At 44.4% G+C, this 14,251-nt stretch overlaps 1 long non-coding RNA gene across 7 annotated transcripts; it reads right to left on the bottom strand.

Annotated features, from left to right (window-relative positions):
• Positions 1-6,127: 6,127 nt before the first annotated feature.
• LOC123106416 (uncharacterized) lies at positions 6,128-11,034 on the bottom strand. Of its 7 annotated transcripts, XR_006451335.1 has the most exons (5): positions 9,904-11,034; positions 9,285-9,577; positions 9,090-9,187; positions 7,398-8,863; positions 6,128-6,571 (listed from the first exon to the last, which is right to left on the bottom strand). It is a non-coding gene; the product is annotated as an uncharacterized lncRNA (long non-coding RNA). The 7 variants fall into 7 exon arrangements; XR_006451333.1 differs by having other exon boundaries at positions 9,090-9,577; XR_006451337.1 differs by having other exon boundaries at positions 7,398-8,501; positions 9,090-9,577.
• Between the last annotated feature and the right edge of the window lie 3,217 nt (positions 11,035-14,251).

Genomic DNA, 14,251 nt, shown 5'->3' with positions numbered 1-14,251 from the left:
GTGCAGATTTACATGTCTGAGGCGACGGCCGCCATTGTGGGGCCGGGTGGCGACTACCTGCCGGACAGGGTGGAAAGCGATGTGGACGACCGTGACTTGGGGGCGGCCACCCTGGTGGACGACGCAACAGGCGACGGTGGTGGAGCAGGAGGCTCCGAGGAAGGTGGCGGCATGGAGACTTGGCCCGACGATGACGATGATGAAGACGAGCCGCGCCCTGCCCGGAGCACTGCCAACACTGGCGCCGGCCCCTCTTTCGGGCCGCCCGCCCGTGGCGGCAAGCGCAAGCGAAGGCAAGGCGCTGCCCTGTTTGACAGCGTGCCGAAGAAGCCCAAGAACCCGGTCGCAGCGACCAGGTGGAAGCAAGGGAACGCCCAGACCCCCCTCCAGATTCGCGCTCTTCAAGGCCTCCATCCTCCCCACCAAGGTAAACAACCACCCTAAAGCCCTCATTTTTCTCCCTCCTCCCTCCTCCGAATGCAGTGTGATTATCGTGTTGCTTGTCGCTTGCAATGGCGGCTGGCGATCGGCGATCCCCATTTCTTCATCTCCCAATGGAGGAGAGCAGAGCATGGGGATCAATCATTGCTCTGTTTGTCCTAATCCCCATTCATCTTGAGATTCGATTCGATTCTGCTCGTGATTATCCAATTATTATAACCGCAGCAGCTTTCCAATCCCCACTTCTATCTTCTGTATTGTTTTGTTTTCCATTCCGTGCCACCTTTTCTCATCATTCCCCAAACGAGATCTTCTTTACACACGCCCCCAATTTGGCTACACTACAAACAAATCCATGAACTCTCCGAGGACAATTTTCCAATGGAAGCCATGGAAAGAATCCCATCATTTGGGGGAAGAAGATGATGATGGATGGATGCAATCGTGGTGATGGAAGAAGCAGGATAGGATAAAAGGCTGCTCTGCTCCCCCTTTGTGTCAAGTGAAAGAAAGAGTGGGGAAAAGTTGCTTCGGATCGGATCGGATCAGACCCAGCTTTATCCCGATTCTAATTTGAGCAACCGTCCAATGATTCAATCCTAACTCAAATCCTACTGCAGCTACCGCCCAAAAAGAACGAACGAAAATCTTTTCCTCATCCCAATGTCGAGCTATGGAGAAGCGATGGTGGGCCCGGATTCCGACGAATGGCTCGAGGCCATAAAATCCGAGAGAGGATCCATGTATGAAAACAAAGTATAGACTTTGGAAGAACTACTTGATGGTCGTAAGGCTGTTGGGTACAGATGGATTTTAAAAGGAAGACGGACAATGATGGTAAGTATCACCATTAAGAAAGCTTGACTTGTCGTTAAGATGTTTTCCGACAAGTTCAAGGAGTTGACTACGATGAGACTTTCTCACTCGTAGCGATGCTAAGAGTCTGTTGGAATTATATTAGCAATTACTGCATTATTTATGAAATCCTGCAGATATTATGTCAAAAACATTGTTTCCTCGACGATTTTCTTGAGGAAAGGTTGTATGTGATACAACTAGAAGGTTTTGACAATCCTAAAAGGTGCTAATAAGTATGCAAAGCTCCAGCAATCCTTCTAAGGATTGGAGTAAGCATCTCGGAGTTAGAATATACACTTTGATGAGATGATCAAAGATTTTGGGTTTATACAAAGTTTATGAGAAACTTGTATTTCCAAAGAAGTGAGTGGGAGCACTATAGAGTTTCTGATGAGTATATGTTGTTGACATATTGTTGATCAGAAATGATCTAGAGTTTCTGGAAAGCATATAGGGTTATTTGAAAAGTGTTTTTGAATGGAAAACCTGGATTAAGCTACTTGAACATTGAGCATCAAGATCTATAAGGATAGATCAAAACGCTTAATAGTACTTTCAAATGAATACATACTATGACAAGATTTTGAAGGAGTTCAAAATAGATCGACAAAGAAGGAGTTCTTGGTTGTGTTATAAGGTGTGAGTATTGAGTAAGACTCAAGACCTGACCACGGCAGAAGAGAGAGAAAGGACGAAGGTCGTCCCCTATGCTTTAGACGTAGGCTCTACAGTATGCTATGCCGTGTACCGCACCTGAAGTGTGCCTTGCCATGAGTCAGTCATGGGGTACAAGAGTGATCCAGGAATGGATCACGGGAAAGCGGTCAAGGTTATCCTTAGTAACTAGTGGACTAAGGATTTTTCTGGATTATGGAGGTGGTAAAAGAGTTCGTCGTAAATGGTTACGTCGATGCAAACTTTGACGCTAATCTGGATGACTCTGCGTAGTAAACCGGATTCATATAGTAGAGCAGTTATTTGGAATAGTTCCAAATAGCACGTGGTAACTGCATCTAGAAGATGACATAGAGATTTGTAAAGCACACACGGATCTGAAAGGTTTAGACCCATTGACTAATAACCTCTCTCACAAGCGAGATATGATCAAACCCCATGGGTGTTGGATTCATTACGATCACATAGTGATGTGAACTAGATTATTTACACTAGTGCAAGTGGGAGACTATTGGAAATATGCCCTAGAGGCAATAATAAAATGGTTATTATTATATTTCCTTGTTCATGATAATTGTCTATTGTTCATGCTATAATTGTATTAACTGAAAACCGTAATACATGTGTGAATACATAGACCACAACATGTCCCTCGTGAGCCTCTAGTTGACTAGTTCGTTGATCAATAGATGGTTATGGTTTCCTGACCATGGACATTGGATGTCATTGATAACGGGATCACATCATTAGAAGAATGATGTGATGGACAAGACCCAATCCTAAGCATAGCACAAGATCGTGTAGTTCGTTTGCTAAAAGCTTTTCTAATGTCAAGTATCATTTCCTTAGGCCATGAGATTGTGCAACTTCCGGATACCGTAGGAATGCTTTGGGCATGCCAAACGTCACAACATAACAGGGTGGCTATAAAGGTGCACTATGGGTATCTCCGAAAGTGTTTGTTGGGTTGGCACGAATCGAGACTGGGATTTGTCACTCCGTATGATGGAGAGGTATCTCTGGACCCACTCGGTAATGCATCATCATAATAAGCTCAATGTGACTAAGTAGTTAGTCACGGGATCATGCATTACAGAACGAGTAAAGTGACTTGCCGGTAACGAGATTGAACGAGGTATTGGGATACCGACGATCGAATCTCGAGCAAGTAACATATCGATATACAAAGGGAATTGTATACAGGATTGACTGAATCCTCGACATCGTGGTTCATCCGATGAGATCATCGTGGAACATGTGGGAGCCAATATGGGTATCCAGATCCCGCTATTGGTTACTGGCCAGAGAGATGTCTCGGTCATGTCTGCATGGTTCCCGAACCCGTAGGGTCTACACACTTAAGGTTCGATGATGCTAGAGTTGTTATGGGAAATAGTATGTGGTTACCTAAGGTTGTTCGGAGTGCTGGATGAGATCCCAGACGTGACGAGGAACTCCGGAATGGTCCGGAGGTGAAGATTGATATATTGGACGAAGGGTATTGGAGTCCGAAATTGTTCTGGGAATACCGGGTTACGACCAGCATGACCGAAAGGTGTTTCGGAGGCCCCGACAAGCGTTGGGGGGCCTTATTGGCCAAGAGGAGGGGGCACACCAGCCTACTAAGAAGCTGTGCAACCCTCCCAATCCCTCTCACGTAACCTGGAGAGGTGGGGGCGCCTCCCCTAGGGCAGCCGCCCCTCCCGGCTTGGGGGGCAAGTTTCCTAGGGGTGGGGCAACCAAACCCATCTAGGGTTTCTCCTGTGGCCGCCATCCATCCCCTAGGGAACCCTAGGCCGCCTCCTCCACCCCCCCTATATATAGTGAGGGAGAGAGAGGGTAGCCGCACCCTTCCCCTGGCGCAACCCTCTCCCTCCTCCAACACCTTCTCTCCTTGGCCCCTGGCGGGGGCGCAGGGGAGGGAGAGGGGGGGAAGAGGGAGGCGGGGCGCGCACGGCCGGCCGCCGGCGTCGGCGACCGGGACGGGAGGCGGGGGAGGAACCATAGCCTAGCGCGCCCGGTCGCCCAGCGAATTCCTATTTAACCATTTTCGTGTGTTTCTCGTGAGGTACTCCTCAAGTCACATTTTTACTTGGGACCGGTTGGCAGCAGCAGCAAGGCAGCACATCATTAACACCATCCGCCGTTGCTCTTGATGAATGCCCACAAGTGACTACTGTAGCATCGGTTATGTATACAACTGGTAGGTAGAGGTCAAGTAATTAAGAACATAAAATAAAAGGAGGGGCAATTCCAAGTCTAAGATCTTTCTTTTTAGATCAGGAGCGTGTATGGTGTGTGTGTGAAATGGGCCGAGACCAAGTCCAGGATCCGTCCGCGCGGCCTAGAGGCCTGCCGCTTGGCAAACCGAAGCTGGCTCAGACTGTCATAGCTGTCTGACAGAGTGAACCCTCAAAAAAAAAAAGCTGTCTGAAAGAGTGTTGCCAAAAAAAAACTGTCTGAAAGAGTAGAGCATCTAGTGTTGTAACAGATCGCACGGTCAATTTGTAATTAAGGACTTCGCTGTTGCTACCGACGTGCAAATCGGCATTCACAGGACGATCTTACTTTCTCTCTCTCTTAATGGCGATGGAGGTCTAATGGTAGCGCCGTGGCAGAAGACCTCTGGACGCAGCAGCTTTTGTCGTTTCACGGATATGTATCTTTGCATATCTCTATCTCGTATCTGCCTTGTGACCCATCGCCTCTAAAATCTGACAAATATTGCGCATCGTGTCGCTGTCGTCCGGGCATGCGTCGTCCACACAGTAGTTTTGGTTTTTAAAAGGTGTTGGGTTGATGCTAGTCATTGTCTCGACCTTCTACCCTATTATCTAGTGTCTTCCTTCCCCTTATCTCTGCTTGACCATGATTAATTTAAAGGACCACATTTACCACAAGGAGCTTTCTTTTCTTTTGGGCTGTTGACGGCACATGATTAGTAATCCCGAAGGTCATGTACTCCAAACAGTTGCCACTAATTAAAATTTCTGCACTTGTTTAAAGAAGGCTAACACACTTTGCTTACTAATCTACGTACTGGTATACTGGTGCAAGTACAAGAGCCAGTTGATCCATTCATGGCGCTTCCGGTGCATCCGTGTCCTGGGCCCGCGTGCACGCCCTCTGGCTCGCTCTCTTGACAGACAGATCGGACGCCATTAATCCCACCTTAATTGCCACCAGCATCTACTACTGACTACTGCTCCTCGAGAAGACGGATGGAATCGGATGTTTTGGTTGCTCGGTCGCAGCAGTAGTACAGTTGCTGATGCGCCAATGGCATCAGGGCTGGCGTGTGTTGCTGTTTTAGCCGGTGGACGCGTGCGCGAGTGTGACGCTGCAGGGAGGGAGGGCTGACTCCAAGCATGTCCGCGCCACTCGGCAACCTGCCGTCGGCGACTGACTAGACCCATCGCCGCTCGCCGCGCCGTGGATTGTGGAGAAGCAGGGCATATACCGTATTTTTTAACCACACGAAAAACGAGTGTGAGTTGAACGGAGGCGCGCAAACGCACACAAATAAAAGGAGTGGGTTTCGTTGGAATCCGGATCATGCAGAGCGCCTCGCCCACAACGCGGTCGACTGGGCCGGACCCCGACGGCTACCAACTTTTTTATTAAATAGTTCGACGAATGTATATTTTGATGATCTTTTTAATAAAATTTATTTAGGTGACTGAATTCAAAATTAACTTTTATGTTACTAGCAAAAATGCCCGTGCGTTGCAACGGGAGACAGAAAAATAGCTCAGGTCCTTAGTTAAGACCCCCTCCCTGACGCAGATCCACGTCCTCTATTTCAACAGGCATCTCATCCATATCGCCGCTTATTTTCCTTCCATCCGTGCCGTTGGCATGGGTAAAACACATAGTTTACTATGTGATAAACATCTCTAACAGACATTTAAGTGTGTAGGTTCCAGAACGTGAGACTTTTATAATGACAAGAGCATAGTAAAAATCGTTGGCCATAGCTTGCGGCACTTGCAGGGAGTAGGAGAGGAGAATGAAGAAGTGGATGGGACAATGGTGCGGGTGCGGCCGACATCGATGATGATCTGGTGATTCAGGAAGGAGGCAAAGGCAGCATGGGAAGGGCATATGACTTGGGAGAAATACATGGGTGGGGGTGGGATAGGAGGCATTTGATAAAAATGGCACACATTTCCTTTCATAGTACACTTTTCTTTGTCTGACAAAAAAGGCACATGTTTGATATAACTGAGTTCTCCCTCTATTTTTAGATGTGGGACCACCCGCCATATTTTTTTGAACAATTTTGCACTTTGTCAATTCCTTTACACTGGCTTAGTATGGTTCGATCAGAGGCCATCATAATCGATTGAAGTGCAGGTGTTGTTGTGGCCTTTCCCGGCGCTCCGCCCGCCCCACACACTGCTACGTTGCCCCAAGTCATATTTCTTTGAACAATTTTGCACTTTGTCAATTCCTTTACACTGGCTTAGTATGGTTTGATCAGAGGCCATCGTAATTGATTGAAGCGCAGGTGTTGCTGTGGCCTTTCCCGGCGCTCCGCCCGCCCCACACACTACTACGTCACCCCATGTCTTCTCCCGTGTCTCCAAAACAAGTGCTGCCAAAATTTGGATTGCGTCAAAGACAAAACACTTCAACCATACAATGCTACAGGCAGCAACTACAACCACCCATCGTACACAGCAAAGCAGCCAAGGCAAAACATCAAGTCAACTATTGCAAAACAGTAGAGGTAAAAAAATAGTTGTCACGACGAGAAGACACTATGCAGCTCCTCTCTTCACTACCATTCTACTCATAAATTGTCTTCGCCCCTCTACTCTATAGTTGAAATAAAGTAGAGAGCTTTGCTGGGAATAAGAGAAGCTTACGATCTTTGCTTCTGAAGAAAAAACTCGATGCCCTTCACAATTGCATATGTGCACTTTACAGTAAAGCGAAAACTTAGTTATAACTACCAGGAAGAAAACCACAGTCAATAGATAAGCTAACGATGCAGCTATGAAAAAATCATTGACCCTTTTCAAGTTGAAGAAGTAGTAGTTCTACGCTGCAACATCTAGTGGGTTCAGAAATTATTTGAAGTTTTACATATATGATCCACCTCAAATAATTCAAGAAATAAAAGCCTGATTCTATCTCCAACACTTTGAAATTCTCACCCTAGCTCATCATATCATTATTTCTTACTGCACTTACAGGCAGGCTAGATGTATATAATGGTACATGCATGCTACATACCATTCGCCTAACAAAGTATAGAAAGTCATATTAGAAGTTTATTCCGCCAAGCACACAAATATTGTATGATGAATCAGACGCCAAAATTTTATTTGATTAGGGGGTTACCTCTAGAAACAGCAGCACATAAGAAGATAACTGCCTATGCCAGTTATGAAGAAATTCAGCTGCTGTGACATTACCTATTGAGCATGACCAACGTTGCCTACGTTCACCTCAACTTAGTGGCCACCATATCGGACGATAACTCATAGACGACCCTCACCTTCAACTCTATCTGCAGAAAATCAACTTGGCGGGTAGAGGTAGCAACTGAACAAATGGAAAAATAGCAGCAGACAGTAGAATGGTACCAGAGGTATTGAAGCAAACTGTACACAAAGTTGCAAACCCATCCAGATGAAGTAGTCTATAAGTAGTTGCAGATTGTACCGAGATGGCCTTAAAATTGAAACCCAAAGCAGATAAACAATTTCTTTCAGAAGGAAAAGAAATCACTATTATAACTGACTCCATGACATTTATAAAAAAGAAGTGAAAAGAAAATAAAGTTACTGCTGAATAAAATAAGATATCTACAAATTTAACAGTACCGGCACTACATGTAAGGCCACATTGATTCAATTTATACGAACGTTCAACATTTCCTACGAAAATCAGTAAAGCAGTAAAGCTTATAGCATGAAAGCTGAACATTGGATTAAAACAATGATGTGAAAACAACATTTTTTCTGCTAGATCAATAACCGTAGAAAAACATCCAATTGATTGTATCATTACTTCAATGAACTAACTGAGAAGTAGTATTATTAAGAACTCCATATAATATATAATCAAGATGAAAGCATGTACAGCTAACACTTTTGTGACCAAAACCAATAAAGCGTCAACATTTCCCGGATGCATAGACATAAGAACACTTTTGTGACCAAAACCAATAAAGCGTCAACATTTCCCGGATGCATAGACATAAGAACACTTTTGTGACCAAAACCAATAAAGCGTCAACATTTCCCGGATGCATAGACATAAGAACATACTGGACTGATACCCACTTTAGTGTGGCATTTGCAAGATATTTAGCAAAAAGAACCATAAAGAGAGCTTACCATTCCACCTCTAGACAGTACAGTCAGATCTTTAGCTTAAGCTTAATATCTGAACTGCAAGTGTAAACACAACACTCATGATAATAGATGAACATGTCAACCTACTTGCCTAGAACCAATACAGAATTGACATATACAATCGACTCTGTTTTGTATTGAAGATCCAGACACTAAAACCTGAAAAGTAGTACATTTAACTGAAGTTTAGGGTTGCATGAGCAATAATAAGAACAAGCCTGACACCTTAAGGATTCCCATGTATCTACAGTAATACATATAAATGAAGCACTCTAGTGTAAAAACTAAAAAAGATAAATTGAATCTCAAATTCTTTGTGTCTTGACATCAGGAAAGGAAACTAAGCAATGGTGAGGTCGAATATAAAAATTCAATATAGAAAGCATGATTGTTGTAAGTCCGTTATTGTAGCAATTAGGATAATGTGCAGGACCAATCAGCTAAAACTCGCAGTCGAGGGCCTACTTGACCAGCTTTCCAGCAAGCGTCGCGTCTTGGATGCGCGGCTGGGCGAGGTAGTACTGTCACAGGTTGAGCGGTCAATCGGAATTTTTTGAAATAATAAGGGATAGAACAGTCTATGTATAATTATTCAAGGAAAGTATGTTGAGCAGTTAATACAGACAACACATCAAACTATAATGCATTCACAATATATGACAACCAAAGACATTCGCATAATCTGGAAGACAACTATGCTATCATATTGATGAAGAAGGGAAGAAAACATAGGAAATCTGAACTCACATCATTATACTGTTTAGGCTTCGCTTCCTTCTTTCTACCACGTCCTTTTTTCAGCTCTTGTATAGGTTCATCTTCTTCTTCCACTTCAACAACTTTCTCTGACAGATAACACCACCAATGTCAACAACCAAGATGAAAATAAGCAAAACATTGTTCAGCACACAGTGAGAGACATAGCCAAGGTACATTTTTGACCTGATCAATCTTTTCAAGTAGAAATTCAGAATAGAGGTGTCTTTGTGAGCAGATCGTCCAACTTGCCTTCAGATCAAAAGCCTCCTACCTTGGAGCTTCTCTTCCCGGCCTCCTCTTCTGCCACTACCTTACGCTGGGTCTGACACAAACATAGAGATGGGAAGTGGCATGAGGCGGAGTTGCAGAGCTGCCTTCCTGGGTCGTCCGCTTGGTGTGGGTGCCCGCCTCAGACTACCTATTTTTCCCGTACCATTGATGATATTTCTCCCGACGACCGCGGCGAAACCATCGATCTGCCAAGACAAACATAAACTGGTAATCTGAACTTCGTACCAATTACTCACTTATAAACACAATGTACCAGATGGCAATGGCAGGTCATAACTGCGATTTATATTACGTTTAGACTAAAAGGACATGCAACTTTGTTTTCATCAAGGAACTGAACGATGTCAATTCCAGACCGCACATTTCTTCGGTTCAAGAACAACTAACACCAAGGGAGTTCAACAAAGATTCTACATAACATTATCAAAAGATTAGTCCTAGCTTTTTCAAGCGGAACAAATACGAATATTGTAGGAAAAAGGTTCAGTAACAAAAGGAGATTGTATTTTACCTTGGAAAATTGGGATCCTGTATGAGCATAAACTGCGTTGAACGGATCATGGAACAAATAGTTGTCAGCATACAGATACAATGCTCGAGCTATCTGACTCCTTTGTTTCTGCCTGCCACTAAGAGTGCAGCCTCACTCTCCAATGATTTTGATCTCCAAGTATTTGTTTAGCGAATACCACTCAAGGACCCTGCCATACTTCTGACTCTCCATCTCCTTGCCGAGCAGTATGTTGTCCTGAATGTTGCCGCTCTGTATCCATGCCGTGTGGCTGACATATGCCCCTGTTATGCAAGTCTTGGCCTCTCCTAATTGCTTTGGCACCATACCAAGATATCAAGTGAGCAAAATTGATTTTCCAGAGACGACCGTGCCACAGAGTGCAACATGCATGCCTTGCTGAGCTTGAAAATTCAGATCCTTCAGCCTTGGTATCTCAGGTGAGCCATCCCAGGAGAAGCACCCATTGCTGACCTCAATTGCAACATTGGAGCTACCACTTGGTAGCCTATGTATATCATCCATCAACAACTCCTCAAGTCATAGGAAAACATATGGATTATCCTGAGATGATAATGCCAACATAAAGCAGATTGCCATTCTGCAATAATTCAAATCAAGACTCTATCTCAGCAAATTACCATGTTGCAAAGAAGAAGAAAATCTGTTGAAATTAAAGCACCCTTAATCTAGATGGATGAGATGGTGGTGGAGGTACTGGCCGGCAAGCGACGAGTGAGCAGCCGGAGGTGCGTCCTCCATGGCCGTTGTCTATGGCGTGCAGGTGGATTAGAGCGGGTTGCCACTGATGGCGCTGGCGACGTACAGCCACGGTGCTGCACGGCGAGGTGAGGGAGACACAGGGGGAGGCGCAGGCAATGGCGGCTGGGAGCTGCGAAGCCGGTCGTGGCCGTGACCGGAGCTAGGTTTAAGGAGAGGCCATGGATCGAGGTGAGCTCGAGGGGGCCGAGAGAGGAGTAGAAAGGAGATGAAAGAGGGGAAGGCGGGCTGGGGGGAGATCACCGGCGTGGCCTTCGTCGGCGGCGGGGCGGTCTCCGGCCGGAGGCGCTGAATCGGGCGGTCGGGCACCGGCCGGCGTAGAGGGGATTTTTTAGTCGGGGCAGAGGGGAAACTGGGGAAGGATTACGGGTTGAAAACTAATAAATGGAGGGGGTTTTCTGCAAAAATGAAGCGTTTTCTCAGATTCACTTAAACATGGACTGCGGGTTCAATTACCAAAAATTATAGGGACTTTTTTTGTAAAAATTACAACGACGTACGACCAGAAGCAATAGCTGGTTTATTAATAGGTAAAGATAAAGAAATATGCCGCCAAAAATACTTTTCTGTCAAATAATAAAAAATGCACCTTCAGATTTTAATAATATGTTTTCGCAAAAAAAGATTTTAATAATATGTCAGTGATTTAAAACTATTCCACCTTTTTTTTTAAAAAAATTACTAAATGTATTGGAAGTGCTTGCACATTCAAAAGTGTTCATGAAATTTTAAAAGAGTTGACACATTTTATAAAATGTATATACAAATTGTTATCATATTTCAAATTATGGTCATGCCATTTCAAAAAACATTCATGGAAAAGACCGGCACGTCGTTTCAATGTCGACGCCAATGTTTTTTAAAGGTGTTCTTGTACTTGATAAAAAAAACATTCTCTAACTTTAAAAAATGGCCACATGTTTTCTAGAGCTGACATTGGGTAAATTAAAAAAGAGTCGATGAATATTTTAAATCCTTGTAAATACAATCGTGTGATATCTTTTTGTGTGAAATGGCCATGCTGAATTATTTATTGCCAAAAATGGCTAGTCGTGATTTCAACAGAAGAACACATGAAAAACATGAAAAGCGGAAAGGGTTCACTAAATCAAAGTCATGCGAGATATTCTGGCAGTACATAGTGGGTCACTCGTTGGCCAATTTTAATTAAGGCGCACGAATGTTGCGCAAGGGTACTCGTATATTGCTGCTGTGGAGCACGTATGCAAAATGGGCAATGAAGACCAATACTGTAGTACTGTAGTAGTGCTAGCAAGCAAGCATGCATGCTGAATGAATGAATGTGCCGGCAATAACACGCACGGCTTCTTCGCTCCCACTGCATGTGCTTGGTGCTGGTACTACTCCGAGCTAGTTGATCCATTCATGGCGGTGGCATCCGTGTCCACGCCCTCTCGCTGGGTATCTTGACAGGCAGATCGGACGCCATTGACTCATCTCCTTTTCTTGATTGCCACCAGCATCCACTGCCCCTGGAGAAGACAAGACAGTTGATGTTCCTCGAAGCGAATCGTTTGATTAGTCGGTTGGCGCGGCATGTTTGTACTGTAGTCATTGAAAAAAATAGCGCGCTATAAGGTCGCTAATAGCACGCTATATGATCCATTCATGGCGGTGGCACGTTATAGCTAGTTGATCCTCTATGAATGGAGCATGTTATAGCGCGATATAGCAATAGCATATTTTAAGGTTGCCGCCATTTTGCTGTAGTGCGCTATTATTTCCATTCCTCTATAGTATAGCTGCGGTTGAAGGTGTGGGCGTATGCATTTGCAGGCATCAGGGTTGGTGTCCGTTGTTTTTGCCGGAGTATACAACCCTGGTTCATTATTCTTTATTTGGTGCTTATGTAATTCTTTTTTCATGTAATTCTTGAACATATGTACCTGTGAATAGAGTAAGCATTGGTTGTTGAATCTGATGGATATGAACAAAGTTGTAGCCTACTTTTAAATTGAAATTCGGTACAATTTTAAATAGCAGCAATTAAATTAGGGTGAAAATACGTTATGTAGGTCATTACGGCGCACACGGTCCGTAAAGCACAATGTGTGTGATATACATCATAATCTGACGCGGTTCACAAAGAGGAAAGATGTGCAATCATGCACACAGTTGCCATTTGCAAAGCGTGTGTGATGTGAGACAATATCACAAACTATGGGAGCAAACAAAATATTTGTGATAGTCGCCTTATCGTACACGCTTTGCAATTATGAATTGTTTTTTATGTGGTAGGCATCGTAAACGTTGCCCCACAGAATAGCGAGTGCGATAGTTATCCTGTACGACACTAGTATAGCGGTCCGACGTTTCATAATCCTATCCGACACTTATACGATGATTACCTAATCTTCTTAATATATATCACATACGGTTCGGGAGAAGTGAATGTGTGTGATTGTCTACTTATCATACACGTCATATAATCGTGAACTGTTTGTGATTGTGCGCGCCTCGTAAACGTAGCACCACAGAATATCGACTGGGATGGTAATGAGAGCACAAATGAGTAGCAAGGATGAAGCGTTTGGGATATTCGAGATATCACAAACAGTTGTGTGAAGACTCAAGTTTGGGATAGATGCTGGCATTGCATACGCTTAGTTATACAAAACGTATGCATTGCTACTCCCTATCCCCGACGGTGTCGGGTTGTGTGGGAAGGACCCCCTATTGGACACACTGGCAAGACGACGGTTTAAAATGTCATCGCGGAAAGGGGTTAAAAACTGTTTGTATAGCGGCTCGCTGTACTAGTGCCACGACAAGTCTTGATTGTCTAAACTAAACAGAACAAAGGTTACAAAATTATTTCAGCTACTAGAACAAAAGATTTGTCTTAAATATAAAGACTTACTCTCATTTGCACATATCAGACATACTACTACATCTACTTGAAGTATTTCAAGTGTAAAATATAGGGGTCATAGAACATACCTTCACAGTTGCGAATTTATACACTTCTCTTCCTTACTCTTACATTCCTCATTGTCCGGCGTTGATCCATGTCGTGGTTCTAAGCCTGACAGTAGAATAGGGGGTAGGTATGGAGAGGCAAGATCCTAGCTATGGAGTAGTTGTATACGCAAGGGAGTTACGAGTTCAGGCCCTTCTCGGAGGAAGTAACAACCCTACGTCTCGGAGCCCGGAGGCGGTCGACTGGATTATATGTGTATGAGTTACAGGGGTGTGAACCCTTCTGCCTGTGGAGGGGGGTGACTTATATAGAGTGCGCCAGGACCCCAGCCAGCCCACGTAGCGGAGGATTCAATGTACATAAAGGCCTGGCGTTACTGGAAACGCCTTACATAAAGTGCTATCATGGCCATAAAGACTACTTAATAACAGACCGTTTGGGTGCAGAATGACCCTAGATCTCCTGGTGGTCGAGTGAGTCTTCATGGTCGAGTGTCTTCGAGTCCGTCGAGTGGAATCCTTCCAGGTCGACTGAAAGGCAGTTTCTTCTAGAGATGTCCTTGGAGAGGGTACCTTGGACAGGTCCATGCCCCTACCCTAGGTACATGGCTTCATCATTAGCCCCCGA

This window comes from Triticum aestivum, chromosome 1B (assembly GCF_018294505.1).
Source record: "Triticum aestivum cultivar Chinese Spring chromosome 1B, IWGSC CS RefSeq v2.1, whole genome shotgun sequence".
NCBI lineage: Eukaryota > Viridiplantae > Streptophyta > Magnoliopsida > Poales > Poaceae > Triticum > Triticum aestivum.
This window is presented reverse-complemented; position numbering and strand designations above follow the sequence as displayed.